The following is a 17,085-nucleotide window of genomic DNA, read 5'->3' as shown; positions in this document are numbered from 1 at the left end:
GTTTAGCTCTTGGTTTGGAATGGTATATTCCTGGTTTGGAGATAGATCTGTACAGCCGGGTATGGTTGTTCAGAATGGTTGGGCCTATACAACAGGGTATGTTGTATAGCGTTGGATTAATATTGTTTAAACATTACTTAACTGTTTTATTAAATTCTCAAATGTTTGCTAAATGCTGTTTATGCAAATGGAACCCTATTATGCCATCCTTTGTTATCCTGTGCACTTGCATATTTGCTGCGTGGCTTGCTGAGTATGTCATATACTCACCTTGCAATCGTTCATCAGAGGAAGAGTTCTACAATGATGCTGATGGTGTGGAGGATTAGGTGTAGCCCTGGTCAAGCTGCCTGTGGAGTGGAGTCGTCTGCGCCGTTTATCTTATTTTCCGCTGCTTAGATCTTTATTGATTGAGAGGAACTATCTACCTCTGTAATGACATTTTATTCGCTTATTAATTAGAGTAATAATTGTACTCTATTATCAATTTGTTATTGTGTGCCTCGGCTGATTCCTGGACGAGGGTTCACACACATGTAAGCGTTTGGAATTTTGGATAGAAATTCCGGGCGTGACAAGTTGGTATCAGAGCCTCCTTGACCCTAGGTTATGCCAAATGGTTACCCATAGAAGCCCTCTAAAAATATTGGAAAAGTAGAACTGTTCTCCTCCCCTTCTCTTTTAATTAAACCAAAATAATGGCACATGCACTTCATAATCTCTTTTAGTGGTTCTCATTCAAAATTTATTCCAGTGTTATTAGTACTGTACATCTATTATTGTACTAATGGCTCATTTACCAGCAAAAGTTCTACAACATTGTTTTATTTAATCTTGCTGCAAGGAAATAAATTTAGCATGTTGATTTTATGACTTTCTTTTATTTCTTTTGAAACCTGTTATTCAAAAGCACAAAATTTGTGGCCTTGTTTCCAACTGTTTCAAATTATCCTGCAAGTTTGGTTTACTTTTTTTTTCTAACTTTATTCAAATTAATCCAAAAACTTGTGCTATTGATTGGATAAATGTCTTAACTCCCTCCTTTCACTTGTCTTTAGATGCCGCGCTACAAGCCTGAGTACTTGTTTGGTGTTGAGGGATTTGTCCAGGAGTTGCGTACGATGTCCATTGCCATAGGATTTGGGACTGCCCCTTTTTATGCCCAGATTCCTCATGATCGTCATGAAGAGAAGTGCCGGGTCAAAGTCACCTTAAACAGTAATAGCGAAGATATCCCCTCAGTGATGTTCGAAGCTGGAGGAAAAAACTACATCCATGCATGTCAGAAGGTGGCAAGGATCGCCATAGGAGAGCTGCGCGATCGCTACAGTGATCAGTTGGCCGACACCGAGTATCGCTACCATCCTCGCCAACCACAGGGAAGTGACCGTGGCAGCTACCTTGAGACTGAAGGAATTGAGAATGATGCTACCACATAGCATTTGGTTGAGATGCTGTGGGCTATGGATGAAACCCGTGCAGAGACTGTGTTAGCAGCTCAAGATCGTGAAGATCGGAATCGTGGTAAGATTTGCAAGCTAGAGGACAAAGTGGATCATTTGGAGAAGGAACTAGCCGCCTTGAAGGGAGAAGCACCACCGCAGAAGGCCAGGATTCGTCTTACCGCAAGGAAGAGAGCTCTATTTGTCCCTCGCTATCAATTGGCGCCAAAGGTTCGTGTGGTGGAAAAAGAAGTTACCCCAGCCCTAGCAGATCCTCCGGTCGTCAACGTAAGTGATGATGAAGTAGAAGAATCCAAGCGCACCCATTCCAAAATCGAGTGGGGAGCCACTCAAGATGATGAAGATGAGCCGAACGAGCCTTCAATCAACTCCGATGCCCGGAAGACCTAGAGTGCCTTGTCAAACCGTTGTCTTAGATCGTTGTGTTAGTTTGCTTGTTTTAAGTTTGGTTGTGTGTGTCTCGCATGTGATTACATCAGTGGTGGGATGTAAGTGCATGCGTTGGTTTGCTTTCGAGTGTTAGGTAGTTGGTGAGTTTAGTGGTGTGAGAGTCTTCAGTTTGTAATAATGAAACTCACTTAAGATCAATAAAAGTTAAATTAATTCTCTGTCCTAAGTAGTTTTCCCCGGTTTCTCTTCTTGTGCTCCTGTTCATGCCAGATGGTGCTCACTCGCAGCAACGGGAATGGCCCCAACAACAACAACAATAACAATAACAACAACAATGGAGAGAATCCCACACTTGCCCAAGTCCTGGCTCAACAGGCACAGCTTATGAACATGATGATGCAGCAACTCCAGAACCAGCAGAACCAGGGAAATAACCATGCACCTCCCCAGAACAAGTTAGCCGAATTTCTTCGTGTGAGGCCGCCCATTTTCTCCAGTACCACTAATCCTGTTGAAGCTGGTGATTGGCTGCATGTCATAGAGAAGAAGTTGGATTTGCTTCAGTGCACTGATCAGGAGAAGGTCTCATTTGCATCACACCAGTTGCATGGCCCTGCCTCTGAATGGTGGGATCACTTCCGCCTGCATCGGACTACTGCTGAACCTATCACTTGGCTTGAATTCACCGCTGCTTTCCGGAAGACGCATATACCATCGGGAGTGGTGTCTCTCAAAAAGAGGGAATTCAGGTCGCTCACTCAGGGGTCTCGCTCTGTTACGGAGTATCTGCACGAGTTCAATCGTCTGGCTCATTATGCTCCGGAAGAGGTACGCACTGATGAAGAGCGCTAGGAGAAGTTCTTGGAAGGACTTAATGATGAGCTTTCTTATCCACTTATGACTGGAGATTATCCTGATTTCCAGAAGTTAGTGGATAAGGCTATTCGCCAGGAGGACAAGTACAACCGCATGGAGCAAAAGAAACGCCGGATTGCTCAATTCAAGACACAACAGGGGAATAATCAAAAGCCGCGTCTTACTTTAGGACCCCAGTCCATGCCACAGGGAGGTTCTTCGTCTGTTGTTCGTCCGCAGCGTCAGTTCTTCAACAACAATGCCGGCAACAACATCCGTAATCAAGCTCCATGCCCTGTTGCAGCCTCGACACAGCAACAACCTGCCAAGAGGGAGCAAGGCAGCAAGCCCGTGGTGTGTTTCAACTGTGGAGACCCAGGACATTACGCTGACAAGTGTCCGAAGCCCCGACGTGTGAAGGTTGTCCCTACCCAGGGCAACTCTACCGCACCAGCATCAAAGGCCCGTGTCAATCATGTTGCTGCTGCAGAAGCTCAAGATGCTCCAGATGTGATTTTGGGTACGTTTCTTGTTAACTTAGTTCCTGCAACAGTGCTTTTCGATTCTGGTGCTACACATTCATTCTTATCTATGAGTTTTGCGGGAAATCATGGGATGGAAGTAGAAGATCTTAGACGTCCTATGATGGTTAGTACCCCAAGTAATCAGGCACTCTCTTTGCAACGTAGCCCCTCTGTCAGAATAGAAATTCAAGGCGTACCATTTCTGGCCAATCTTATCCTATTAGAATCCAAAGACCTTGATGTCATCCTAGGGATGGACTGGTTAGCCAGATATAAAGGTGTGATAGACTGTGCTAACAGAAAAGTAACTCTCACCAGCAATGATGGTCGAGTTGTAACTGTTTATGCATTGTCTTCTGAGTCTTTAAGGTCAAGACTAAACCAAATAACTTTGGAAGAGATTCCTATAGTCCGGGAGTATCCTGATGTGTTCCCAGATGATTTACCTGGTATGCCTCCTAAAAGGGATATAGAGTTCAGAATAGATTTGGTACCAGGAACAACTCCAATCCATAAGAGACCTTATAGAATGGCAGCCAATGAGTTGGCAGAAGTCAAGAGGCAAGTGGACGATTTGCTTCGGAAAGGGTACATCAGACCGAGTTCATCTCCATGGGGAGCTCCAGTTATCTTTGTGGAAAAGAAAGATCATACCCAAAGGATGTGTGTGGACTATCGTGCACTAAATGATGTGACTATCAAGAATAAGTACCCGCTACCCAGAATTGATGATTTGTTTGATCAGCTTAAAGGTGCCACTATTTTCTCCAAGATAGATCTTCGATCAGGGTATCACCAGTTGAGAATCAAAGAGGAAGATATACCTAAAACAGCTTTTACCACTAGGTATGGGTTGTTTGAATGTACTGTTATGTCTTTTGGACTTACCAATGCCCCCGCTTTCTTCATGAACTTGATGAATAAGGTGTTTATGGAATACCTAGACAAGTTCGTGGTGGTCTTTATTGATGACATTCTTATCTACTCCTGAACCAAAGAAGAGCATGAACAACATCTTCGCCTTGCACTGGAGAAGCTGCGAGAACATCAACTGTATGCTAAGTTTAGCAAGTGTGAATTTTGGTTGTCCGAAGTGAAGTTCCTTGGTCACGTCATCTCAGCAGGAGGAGTTGCCGTCGATCCTAGTAATGTGGAATCCGTAACCAATTGGAAACAACCAAAGACAGTTTCAGAGATTCGCAATTTTCTAGGCCTCGCAGGATATTATCGGAGGTTTATAGAGAATTTTTCCAAGATTGCTAAGCCCATGACACGATTACTTCAGAAAGATGTAAAGTACAAGTGGTCAGAAGAATGTGAGCAGAGTTTTCAAGAGTTGAAGAATCGCTTAATATCAGCTCCTATTTTGATTTTACCTGATCCAAAGAAGGGATTCCAAGTGTATTGCGATGCATCCAAATTTGGGTTAGGTTGTGTTCTGATGCAAGATGAGAAGGTGGTTGCCTATGCATCTCGTCAGTTACGTCCGCATGAGAAGAACTACCCTACTCATGATCTTGAGTTAGCTGCAGTAGTTCATGCGTTGAAAATTTGGCGTCATTATCTTTTCGGTACTCGTACAGAGGTGTATACCGATCACAAGAGTTTAAAATATATCTTTACTCAGCCGGATCTGAACATGAGACAACGGAGATGGTTGGAATTAATTAAGGATTATGACATGGGAATTCATTATCACCCGGGAAAGGCTAATGTTGTAGCAGATGCTCTTAGCAGGAAAGGCTATTGCAATGCTACGGAAGGACGACAGTTGCCATTGGAATTATGCAAGGAATTTGAAAGATTGAATTTGGGAATTGTCAGTAGAGGTTTCGTTGCAGCTTTAGAAGCGAAGCCCACTCTAATTGATCAAGTTAGAGAAGCCCAAATTAATGATCCTGATATTCAAGAGATCAAGAAGAATATGAGGAGAGGGAAAGCTATCGGTTTCTTGAAAGATGAGCAAGGAACTGTATGGTTGGGCGAGAGAATCTGTGTCCCCGACAACAAAGATTTAAAAGATGCAATTCTAAAGGAAGCCCATGATACCTTATACTCCATTCACCCTGGTAGTACTAAGATGTACCAGGATCTCAATGAAGGATTTTGGTGGGCAAGTATGAAGCGTGAAATCGCAGAGTACGTAGCAGTATGTGATGTTTGTCAGCGAGTCAAGGCAGAACATCAGAAACCCGCCGGTTTGTTGCAGCCTTTGAAGATTCCTGAATGGAAATGGGAGGAAATTGGTATGGATTTCATCACTGGTCTACCCAGAACGTCATCAGGCCATGACTCTATTTGGGTGATAGTCGACAGACTTACCAAAGTGGCTCATTTCATTCCGGTAAAGACAACCTATTCCGGAAGTCGGTTGGCGGAATTGTATATGGCAAGAATTGTGTGTTTGCATGGCGTCCCTAAGAAAATAGTGTCTGATTGAGGCAGTCAGTTTACTTCAAATTTTTGGAAGAAGCTTCAGGAAGAGATGGGTTCTAAGCTGAACTTTAGTACTGCTTATCATCCGCAGACAGACGGACAAACCGAAAGGGTGAATCAGATTTTGGAAGACATGTTGAGAGCTTGTGCTTTAGACTTCGGTGGAAGTTGGGATAAGAATCTACCTTATGCAGAATTTTCGTACAACAACAGTTATCAAGCTAGTCTTCAGATGGCTCCGTACGAAGCACTGTATGGTCGGAAGTGCCGCACTCCGCTTTTGTGGGATCAAACGGGAGAACGTCAGGTTTTCGGGACGGATATCCTGAGGGAAGCAGAAGAAAAGGTGAAAATCATTCAAGAAAGGTTGCGTGTGGCCCAGTCTCGTCATAAGAGTTATGCCGACAATCGTCGTAGAGATCTAAGTTTTGGCGAAGGAGATTATGTGTATCTTCGTATCACGCCTTTTCGAGGAGTTCATCGTTTTCACACCAAAGAAAAATTGGCACCGCGTTTTGTGGGACCTTATAAGATTGTCAATAGAAGAGGAGAGGTTGCTTATCAGTTGGAGTTACCTCAATCTTTGGCAGGAGTCCATAATGTGTTCCATGTTTCGCAATTGAAAAAGTGTTTAAGGGTACCTACCGAGGAAACTAATCTTGAACAGATAGAAGTCCAAGAGGATCTGACCTATATTGAGAAACCAATCCGTATTTTGGAAATAGATGAGAGAAGAACCAGAAATCGAGTTATCCGTTTTTGCAATGTTCAATGGAGTAATCACTCGGAAGAAGAATCAACTTGGGAACGAGAAGATGAATTGAAGTCAGCTCATCCGCATCTGTTCGCCAGTTCTTCCGAATCTCGAGGACGAGATTCTGTTTAAGGGGGGTAGGTTTGTCACACCCTAAAAATCCTAAATATATAAATTGTTGTTTAATTGGAATTATTAGAATTTATTTTAAAAGTCTAGAAGAGAAGATCTAATTTTAATTAATAAATTCCAATATAAAATGGGGCCAGATAAAATTTCATTAAATACTTTGCTTAATTCTATAATTCCTAGATTTTTCTAGGTTTTATTTGAGCTAAGGAAGTATTTTTAATAAATGGAATTGCATTTCATGAATAATTTAAATTGAAAAAGGTTTTTAAAAGTCTCTTTTGGCTTTGGGCCGAAAGTCGGCCCAAAACCTTCTCTCTCTCCCTCGGCCCAAGTCGGCCCAGTCCGCCTCTAGCGCGCGCGCCCTCGCTCGCTGACAGGTGGGGTCCGCCTGACAGTCTTCGTCTACCTCCGGCCGCCGCCGCCCGAAACCCTAGCGCCGCGCCGCCGCCGTCTCCTTCCAAATTTGGCCGCCCCTTTCCTTCTCCGGTGAAATCAATTGAGGGGAATTGTTTCCCGAGATCTCCTCTACCTTTTCTCTTTTGGAATCATCGTCTAAATCGCTTTGGAAATTCATGGATTCGAGTTTGATTCGGATTCATTTTTCCCGAAGTTTCCTTCGCGTCGCCGGCCGCCGTGGGCCTTCACCGCCGCCCTCCAACCCCTATATAAGGACCCCCGGTGTCTCCTCTACCCGCCGCCACCCTCGCCTTCGTCTCTCGCCGTCGGAAGAGCTCTAGCGCCGTGTGACCTAGCGTCGCCGTCGTCGCCGTCGCTCCAGCCGTGCTTCGTCGTCGCTCCAGCCGTCGCCGTCGCTCGGGGAGGTCGCCATCGTGGTCGCCAAGTCGTCGCCGTCCTTGTCCGCCCCTTCGTCGTCGCCGAAGACCGCCGGAGCACCGTCGCCGCCGTCGACCCGATCTTCTCCGCCGCTTCGACCTCGTCGCCGTCGCCGTCCGTTGATCTTCCGCCGCCGTTTTGGTCACCAGTGAGTTCGTCGCGTCGCGCTCTACGTCCTGGTGCCTTTCGTTCGTGCCGAAGCATCATCGTTCGCCAGCGAGCGTGCGCCGTCCGAGCCGCCGAGCCGCCTCCGGAGGTGACGTCGCCGCTGACGTCATCGGGGCCGTTTGCCGTGAGCCGCCGTAGACCCGATCGATCTCGGCCGTCCGTTTTGGATGGATCGATCTCGGCCGTTCGTTCCCGTGAACCGCTGCCGTGCACCCGGTCCACCGCAAACCCTAGCCGCTGACGCAATAATTCCCTTTTCCTTTTCAAAAATAATTCATTATTGCGTCATAATTCAATTAAAATCCATATAAGTGTTTTAATCCGATTTAATCTTTAAAAATTCATAACTAATTCATCTTAGCTCGGATTTAGTTGGTTCAAGTCTCTAAATTTTTCTAAAATTGAGATCTACATGTTAAAAATATCCACATGTATTGTTCATGCTTGTTTATGTGCTGTTTTGGTGATTTTGCTCTTTTCTGCTTAGATTCCGATGTTTCCGGAGAGTCTGTTTTCGCAGGAGAAGAATTTGAAGAGTTCCAAGGCCAGCAAGGCAAGTCACACAGATCCCAAACAACCCTTTGAGCATGTTGATCCCGATTAAAGCTATTGTTTCTATTCAACTATTGCATTTATTTTCGAATGTCATTTGGTGGAATTAACCTATTGTTTGTTATAGCCCTTTTGTTCTTGATTACTTTATTCCTTGATACCTTGGGTTATTATAACTTGACTAGTTGGGCTTTATATATTGGTTCAGCTAGATATTAGATATGAATGCTTAGCCATGCTTAGAAACATTAGCACACTATTCGGATAACTTATGATTCACTATTAATTATTTAATGAGGACTTAATGATAGTTCACGATGGTCAATCGTGATTGGTTAATTAATTACTTGCCAATTAAAACCTGATAATGGTGGGTTGTGAGCACATGGTTTTGAGAGTCGTGCTCATGACAATTAAGGACCGGTTCACGAGTTTCGGTTGTGAAACATTAACCGTGCCAACCACAAGCCAGCGTGGGCAACGGCTTTACCTTTTGTGTAGCATGGTTTATTGCGGGGCACCAGACTGAGAAGTGGCGGAGATAAGCCCACAGGGGTCGCTGGGGAGTCCATGCCTTGTTTATAGGGGGTGATTATGATCCAGGAATGGTGCGCTGCGGTGGATTGTGTTATGCAAGGGGTATTGTCACAGCTCCTTTCCGAGGTACCGTGGTGGTATTAAGGCACATGGTGACATGATGTGGGGCTATGTCTTGTGGGTACAGTGGTACACCTCTGATCAGAGTAAAACTATTCGAATAGCCGTACCCGCGGTTATGGGCGGGTCTAACAATGTCTTTCGTGATGAGTCTCACATCTCTCATCATAATAAAAGATGCAATAACTGGTAATAATTTGTTTAGCTCCTGGTTTGGAATGGTATATTCCTGGTTTGGAGATAGATCTGTACAGCCGGGTATGGTTGTTCAGAATGGTTAGGCCTATACAACAGGGTATGTTGTATAGCGTTGGATTAATATTGTTTAAATATTACTTAACTGTTTTATTAAATTCTCAAATGTTTGCTAAATGCTGTTTATGCAAATGGAACCCTATTATGCCATCCTTTGTTATCCTGTGCACTTGCATATTTGCTGCGTGGCTTGCTGAGTATGTCATATACTCACCTTGCAATCGTTCATCAGAGGAAGAGTTCTACAATGATGCTGATGGTGTGGAGGATTAGGTGTAGCCCTGGTCAAGCTGCCTGTGGAGTGGAGTCGTCTGCGCCGTTTATCTTATTTTCCGCTGCTTAGATCTTTATTGATTGAGAGGAACTATCTACCTCTGTAATGACATTTTATTCGCTTATTAATTAGAGTAATAATTGTACTCTATTATCAATTTGTTATTGTGTGCCTCGGCTGATTCCTGGACGAGGGTTCACACACATAGAAATTCCGGGCGTGACAGGTACTGTCAAGGAAACAATCCAGAAGTTAGGTTTTACTGACGTCAATGAAGGAAACGTCATGCCTATCGATCCAGAAAAGTTCACACCTGATCAAAAGAAAGATTTTGATGCGGTGATGCAGCAAGCACGGGATCAGTTCTTGAACTCGTTCATGCAGACCCGAAAGGGAACACTTGTTCAGAAGTATAAACTAAAAGTGTTTCCTGATGACCCCAGGACTAGTTCTTCCAATGATGGAGAAGGGAAACAAGCTCCAGATGGCTTGGCTCAACCGAGTGACAAGAATGCCACAGAGGGTTTTTTAGCAAATCAAGGTGACAACTTGCCAGGAGTGCACGGGGTTCAAGGTGATGGGTCTCAGGGTGTTCAAGGTGGAGGTGTTAATCAAGACAGTAATACAGCACAGTTGCAGTTTAACAACTTTCAAGATCAGGTTGACTATGATGTACACCATGCTTTGATCAACCAATCTGGGATATTAACTAACATTTTGGCAAATATGGTGAAGTCAATGGTTGATGGTTCAATGGCCGAGTATCAAGCTACAGGACCAGTATACCTACCAGGAGGAGTGTTCCCCAATTATCAGCCATTAATCACTAATAATCAACCAGTTGTCCAGTCAATTCCTCTCAATGCACCATCGGCTCAGCCGACGGCACCAGCATCGACTCCAGCACCTGCTGCGCCACCTTCGGCTCCAGGACAATTAGTTAATCCCCAGTTGTTGGTAAGAGAACAACCACAACACGCTGGACAGAATGTGAATCGGCTAACGCAAGACCAGGTTGCATCTATGTTCTTGCACCCTCAACACACTATTGATCCAACCCAGCAGCAGCCGATTCAACACACCCCGTCAAGGCAACAAGTTGTGCAACCAATTCAACAAACGCCCCCGGTCCAACAGGTTGTGCAACCAGTTCAACAGACACCACCAAGACAGCAGATCTTGCAGCCGATTCAGCAGACGCCACTAAGGCAACAGGTCGTTCAGCCGATTCAGCAGCAAGGTCCGATGAATGCATCGGCTGGGTCTGCAATACCTGGTGGTCAGCCCGTGCAGCATGTTGCAAATCAGGTTGTTCTAGAACACTTGGTTCATCACGTACAACCAGATGGCACAGTAATTCCTCAAGTTATTCCTGAGCATTTGGTGCGCAATATTCAACCAGATATCCAAAATTACCAGGGGGGTAATTTGAATTATCAATATCAGCCACCATCACCTCATATTCAGAACCAGCAAGCAGGATCGGTGTCACATCCTGATTTTCGTTTCAGGATTTATAAATTATTTAATAAATTAATAATAGAATTTATATTAAATGTTCATTAATTTACAAGTGAAGTTAAATGTGGGAAATAAAATTTCCTAAATATAAAGCATGGATGGATTTAATTTTTATTAAATTCTCCATGGTTAATTATACTCTCTGGAATATTCTCGGATTTTTCGGAGCTCAATTCCTAATTTTTAATCTTACAAAGAGCATTTCAGTAATTAACCACATATTAAATTAATCATTAAATGGTCTAATTGTAATTTTATTAAGTACTTTGAGTGTCCAAGTATTTTCAGGATTTTTCTTGAAATTATTTGAGCATTGGAAGTATTTTTAATAATTCAAAGATCATTTAAGTGATTATTTTAATTGGGAAAGTAATAAAATCCTCCTCCTCAGCTTGGGCCATTTTCGGCCCATTCCTTCCTTTCCTTCCTCTCTCTTCCGCCGGCCCAACCTGAGCCGCCTCCTCTCCTCTCAGCTCAGCCGGAAAAGTCTACTTTCCCTCCCTGCGCTACTGTTCATCTTCCAACTCAGGCAGAGCCCGAGCCAGCCGTGCCGTGCACAGTGCCGCCGCCTCTTCCTTCCAAATCTCGCCTCCCCGTTGCTCTTTTTCTCCAATTTAGTTGAGGGGAAATATTCCTCTTATCCTCCTCTATCTTTACCCCCAAAAATCGGAGCAAATCGTTGAGTATCTTATCCGAATCAAACTCGTTTTCGAGTTTATCTCCAAAACCGAGTTTTTGATTTCCCGGATCGATTTCTTGCGGGAGGAGTCCGATCTCTTCAATCCAAGGCTATAAATAGGACCCCCTAGTCCTCCTCTTTCGTTTGCCCCCTCTCCCGTCCTCTTCCGTGCTCCGTAGCTCCGTCGCCACCGCCGCCAAGCAAACCGCCGCCGCCGGCCATCTCCGGTGCCGCCGCGCCGCCGTCTCCATCGTCGTCGCCGGTCGCCGTCACCACCGTTGGGTGCGCCGTGGTGAGGGGAAGCTCGGCCACCCTTCCTTTTCCGTCGCCGGTCATCGGAGCTCCGCCGCCCCGTGCAACCCGAGCCGCCGCCGTCGCCTCCTCGTCGCCGGCCGTCGTCGGTCGTCGTTTGGCACGAGGGTGAGTATCGTTGGGTTCGTCTCGTCGTCCTCTACGTGTTCATGTCCTCCAAATCCGCAGCCGGTCGCTCTATATCCGGCGAGGTCGCCATCTTGGTCCGGCCATTGATGATGTCATCATCGTTTTTCTTTTTCCAGTTTTTTCTAATAGATTAAATCTTCGGAAATTCATAACTAAATCATCGTAACTCGGTTTTGAGTGGTTCAAGTTGCTAAATTCATCTAAAATCATGATCTACATGTTTGTTTACTTTATATGTACTGTTTATTTGGTTTTTATTAGTCTTTTTCTTCGTTTTGCGTGTTAGCTTGTCGTTTCCGTCGTTGCGAAGGTTCGTGAGTGCGCCGGAAGTATTCAAGAAGATTAATTGAAGACCGATTATTGCAAGGCAAGTCACACAGATCCTAAACACAATCCTTTGAGCATGTTGATCCTATATTTAAATTCTCTATTTATTTCAACTGTGCATTTATTTTCGAATGTCACCGGGTGGTGTGAACCTATTCCTTTGTTATGGCCAGTTTGCATTGATTACCCTATTCCTTGATACCTTGGGTTATTATAACTTGACTAGTTGGGCTTTATATATTGGTTCAGCTAGATATTAGTTATGATTGCTTAGCCATGCTTAGAAACATTAGCACACTATTGGAATAACTTATGACTCACTATTATTTAAGGATGGCTTAATGATAGTTCACGATGGTCAATCGTGATTGGTTAATTAATTACTTGCCAACTAAAACTTGATAATGGTGGGTTGTGAGCACATGGTTTTGAGAGTCGTGCTCATGACAATTAAGGACCGGTTCGCGAGCTACTGTTGTGAAACATTTATCGTGCCAACCACAAGCCAGCGTGGGCAACGGCTTTATCTTTTGTATAGCGTGATTCATTATAGTGCGCCAGACTGAGAAGTGGCGAGAAGTCCACGGGGGTCGCTGGGGAGTCCATGCCTCTGGTTTTTGAGGGGGTGATTATGATCCAGGAAAGGTGCGCTGTAATGGATTATGTTGTGCAAGGGGTATTGTCACAACTCCTTTCCGAGGTACCGTGGTGGTATTGAGGCACATGGTGACATGATGTGGGGTTGTGTCTTGTGGGTACAGTGGTACACCTCTGGCCAGAGTAAAACTATTCGAATAGCCGTGCCCGCGGTTATGGGCGGGTTGAGCAATGTTTTTCGTGATTAGTCTCACACCTCTCACAATAGTTATGGATGTTATAACTGGTAATAATTTGCTTAGCTCCTGGTTTGGAGTTAGATCTGTACAGCCGGGTATGGTTGTTCAGGATGGTTGGGCCTGTGCAGCATGGGTGTGCTGTTCAGTGTTGATTAAAATTTTTAATTAATTACTCTACTGTTTTACTACTCTTAACTATTTGCTAAATGCTGCTTTCGCAAATGAGCCTATATTATGCCATCCTTTGGTATCCTTGTGCACTTGCATATTTGCTGTGTGGCTTGTTGAGTATGTCATATGCTCATTCTTGCAATAATCAATCAACCTCAGTTGAAGAAAAAGGATCCAGAAGGAGAAGACGTTTGGCTTATACCCCAGTTGAGCTGCCTGTGGGAGTGGAGCTGAAGCCATCGCTAGACCGTTAATTCCGCTGCTGTTTTCTTTTCTTTTGTAAGTGTGTAACGTTATTATTATGATGGATTTGTATATTAAATTGTCAGTTTGTGTACCTCGGCTGATTCCTGGACGAGGATTTTATGCACAAATAAGTTCGGAAATTACTAGTGAATTTCCGGGCGTGACAATCGGCTCAACCCCAATTTGTTCCTCAATACAACCAATTCGAGCCTATGCCACAACAACCTCAAGGGGCACCTCAACAGCGACCATGGGCCGATTTGATTGCAGATGTCATGAAGGAACAGTTTGGGCTTAGGCCGAAAGATGCTGGAAATCTATATCGACAGCCATATCCTGAGTGGTTCGAGAGAGTTCCTCTACCTAATCGGTTCAAAGTTCCGGATTTTTCAAAGTTTTCAGGGCAAGATAGTACATCAACTTATGAGCACATTAGCCGATTTTTAGCTCAATGCGGTGAAGCATCGGCCGTGAATGCTTTGAGGGTTAGATTATTCCGGTTGTCTTTGTCTTGATTGGCCTTTACTTGGTTTTCTTCTCTACCATATGGAACAATCAACAGTTGGACTGATTTAGAAAAACAGTTTCACAGCTACTTTTATAGTGGGGTTCACGAGATGAAACTGTCCGATCTGACATCGATCAAGCAAAAACATGATGAGCCGGTACATGAGTACATTCAGAGATTCAGAGAGATGAGGAATAAGTGTTACAGCTTAAGTCTGACTGATGCCCAATTAGCCGATTTGGCTTTTCAGGGTATGATTGCTCCAATCAGGGAGAAATTCTCGTCGGAAGATTTTGAAAGCTTGTCTCATCTCACACAGAAGGTGATATTGCATGAGCAAAGGTTTGCAGAGGCGAGGAGGAATTCCAAGAAAATTAACCACGTCTGCCCTTATATGTATGGGTCAGACAATGAAGATGATGATTCTGAAGTAGCTACAGCTGAATGGGTGAGAAGTAAAAAGGTTATACCATGCTAATGGGTAAAGAGCTCAGGAAAAGAGGAGAGGTATGACTTTAATATCACTAAAGATGACAAGATTTTTGACTTGTTGCTCCGAGAGAAGCAAATTCAACTTCCTGCTGGTCACACAATTCCATCGACTGAGGAATTAGGCAAGAAAAGGTATTTCAAGTGGCACAATTCTGGGTCTCATACTACTAATGATTGCAAGGTGTTCAGGCAGCAGATCCAAGCTGCTATTGAGGGAGGCAAAATCAAGTTTGATGACTACAAGAGGCCGATGAAAATTGATGGCAATCCTTTTCCTATTAATATGGTACATACAGCTGGCCGAACAGCCGATAGGGGCCGTGCAAGGGGTTTTCAGGTAAATTCGGCTAAGATTATCAACAAATATCAGAAGAAGTACGACAAGCAGCAGGAGAAGCATTATGAAGAAGATGACGGTGGCTTTGATCCTCATTGGGGTTGTGAGTTCTTTAGATTCTGTTGGAATAAAGGTATGAGGCTACCATCTATTGAAGACTGTCCTGGGTGCAGTGGTATTGCCGAGAGCTCAAGCCGATCATATAGTAGGGGCAATCGGTTAAGGCAGACAAGAGTTCCTGTTCAACAAAGATTGGGTCCAGTGAATCAAGATCATGGCCAAGAGGACAATGAAAATAGGAAAAGTCAATGGTGTCCTTCTGGTATCTTTACGAAGAATCAAAAGAGAAGGGTTCAAAGATTGAGGAACAGGGAGCGCTTTCAGGAGGTCGAGTAGGAAATTAACCAACGGCTGAAGAAGACAAAGTCGAGGCAAGAGTGGCGTGTCAAGAATCAAATTCCTGTAGCTGATGAAGCCGCAGCCGATGAGGCGAAAAGGTTGGCTAAAGGGAAAAGTGTTGTAACTGCTTTGGTTAACATGGTTTTCACATTGTCTGCCGAGTTTGGGGTCAAGCACGATGAAGTTGAAGAAGAATCGGCTAAATTGATTTTGTCACCGGAGCAGGCAATTTTTGAGAAGCCAGAGGGGACAGAGAATCGGCATCTTAAACCATTGTATATAAATGGTTATGTCAATGGGAAGCCGATGTCCAAGATGATGGTCGATGGTGGGGCTGCAGTGAATTTGATGCCTTATGCTACTTTCAGAAAGTTGGGCAGGAACGCTGAGGATCTCATCAAGACAAACATGGTACTCAAGGACTTCAGTGGCAATCCATCAGAGACCAAGGGAGTTTTGAATGTGGAGCTGACGGTCGGCAACAAAACCATCCCTACAACATTCTTTGTCATCGATGGGAAGGGTTCTTATAGTTTGTTGCTCGGTATTATCGGATGGCTTGTCATGGATCGATCCAAGTCCCCCCTTACAAACTTGTTTATGGACATGAGGCTGTTTTGCCATGGGAAGTTAGAATCGGCTCAAGGAGAACTGAGTTGCAAGATGATTTAACAGCCGATGAGTATTATAACCTTATGGCTGATGAAAGGGAAGACTTGGTTCAGTCTAAATTAAGAGCCCTTGCAAAGGTTACTAGGGATAAGGAGCGAATTACTCAACACTATAACAAGAAAGTGGTACCCAAGGATTTTTCGGAAGGTGAACTTGTATGGAAGTTGATTTTGCCGATTGGGACCCGGGATAGCAAATTCGGCAAGTGGTCGCCGAATTGGGAAGGACCGTTCCAGATTCATAAAGTAGTGTCTAAAGGGGCTTACATGCTGCAAGGACTCAATGGTGAAGTTTATGGAAGAGCATTGAATAGCAAATACTTGAAGAAATATTACCCAAGTATCTGGGTTAATGCATGATTGGCTGATGTTGCCGATACATGATAGCCGATGTATTTTCATCGTCTTGAGATGGCCGATATTGTTATATCGCCCTTAGTTGTTTTTTCATATTGTACTCGGATGTGGTTTGCCGATATACAATGGCCGATATTGTTATATTGCCCTTAGTTGTTTTTATAATTTTATCAATGCTTTTGACATTGTAAAATTAGGGGAGCATATATATATATTCAAAAAGACAATAAAGTATGAGAGTATCTTAGCCGATTACAGCAATTTCTAAGGCTTATTACACAGAAAGTCAAAATTTCTAAGGCTTATTATACAGAAAGTCATTGAGATAAGTATCGCTGGATAGCCGAAATAGCCCTTTGCTTATATTTGTTCTACTTCAATAGCTTGGGCATCTTGAGCATCGGTTCCAGGGATGACTTTCAAACATTTGGTCAAATCTGTAACATTCTTGATAGCCAATTTGAGTTTGGCTTTTTGTTCTTCGATAGACATTGGGAAATCGGCTAACTTTTTCTGTTCCATATCTAGCTCGGTGTTGCATTCTTCAAGTTGTGCCAAGAGCTCAATCTTGCGAGCTTCGAGCCGATCAATATTGGATTTGATCGGACCCTTAGATAGTTGATCAAGTTTGGTCTTCTCTTCATGCACAAGCTGCCGATTGGCTTGGATTGTGGCCTCGATATCCTTGCGCTCCCGACGTTCGGCTAGTCTTAGCTTGGCCTTCTCCAGCTTGAACTGATGTTGCTCAAGGTATACTACTGGAGTAAGGATATCGGCTAGCTCATCTGGGATTAGAGCTTGGATTT

General features: G+C 44.0%; 1 long non-coding RNA gene across 2 annotated transcripts; it reads left to right on the top strand.

The window, feature by feature from the left end:
* The first annotated feature begins 10,862 nt into the window (after window positions 1-10,862).
* Window positions 10,863-13,608, top strand: LOC136353848 (uncharacterized). 2 transcript variants are annotated; one of them, XR_010737314.1, is made up of 3 exons: window positions 11,068-11,914; window positions 12,222-12,302; window positions 13,429-13,608. It is a non-coding gene; the product is annotated as an uncharacterized lncRNA (long non-coding RNA). The 2 variants fall into 2 exon arrangements; XR_010737313.1 differs by having other exon boundaries at window positions 10,863-11,914; window positions 12,222-13,608.
* The last annotated feature ends 3,477 nt before the right edge of the window (window positions 13,609-17,085 follow it).

The sequence above is a fragment of the Oryza sativa genome, chromosome 11, assembly GCF_034140825.1.
Source record: "Oryza sativa Japonica Group chromosome 11, ASM3414082v1".
NCBI classification, from domain to species: Eukaryota; Viridiplantae; Streptophyta; class Magnoliopsida; order Poales; family Poaceae; genus Oryza; species Oryza sativa.
This window is presented reverse-complemented; position numbering and strand designations above follow the sequence as displayed.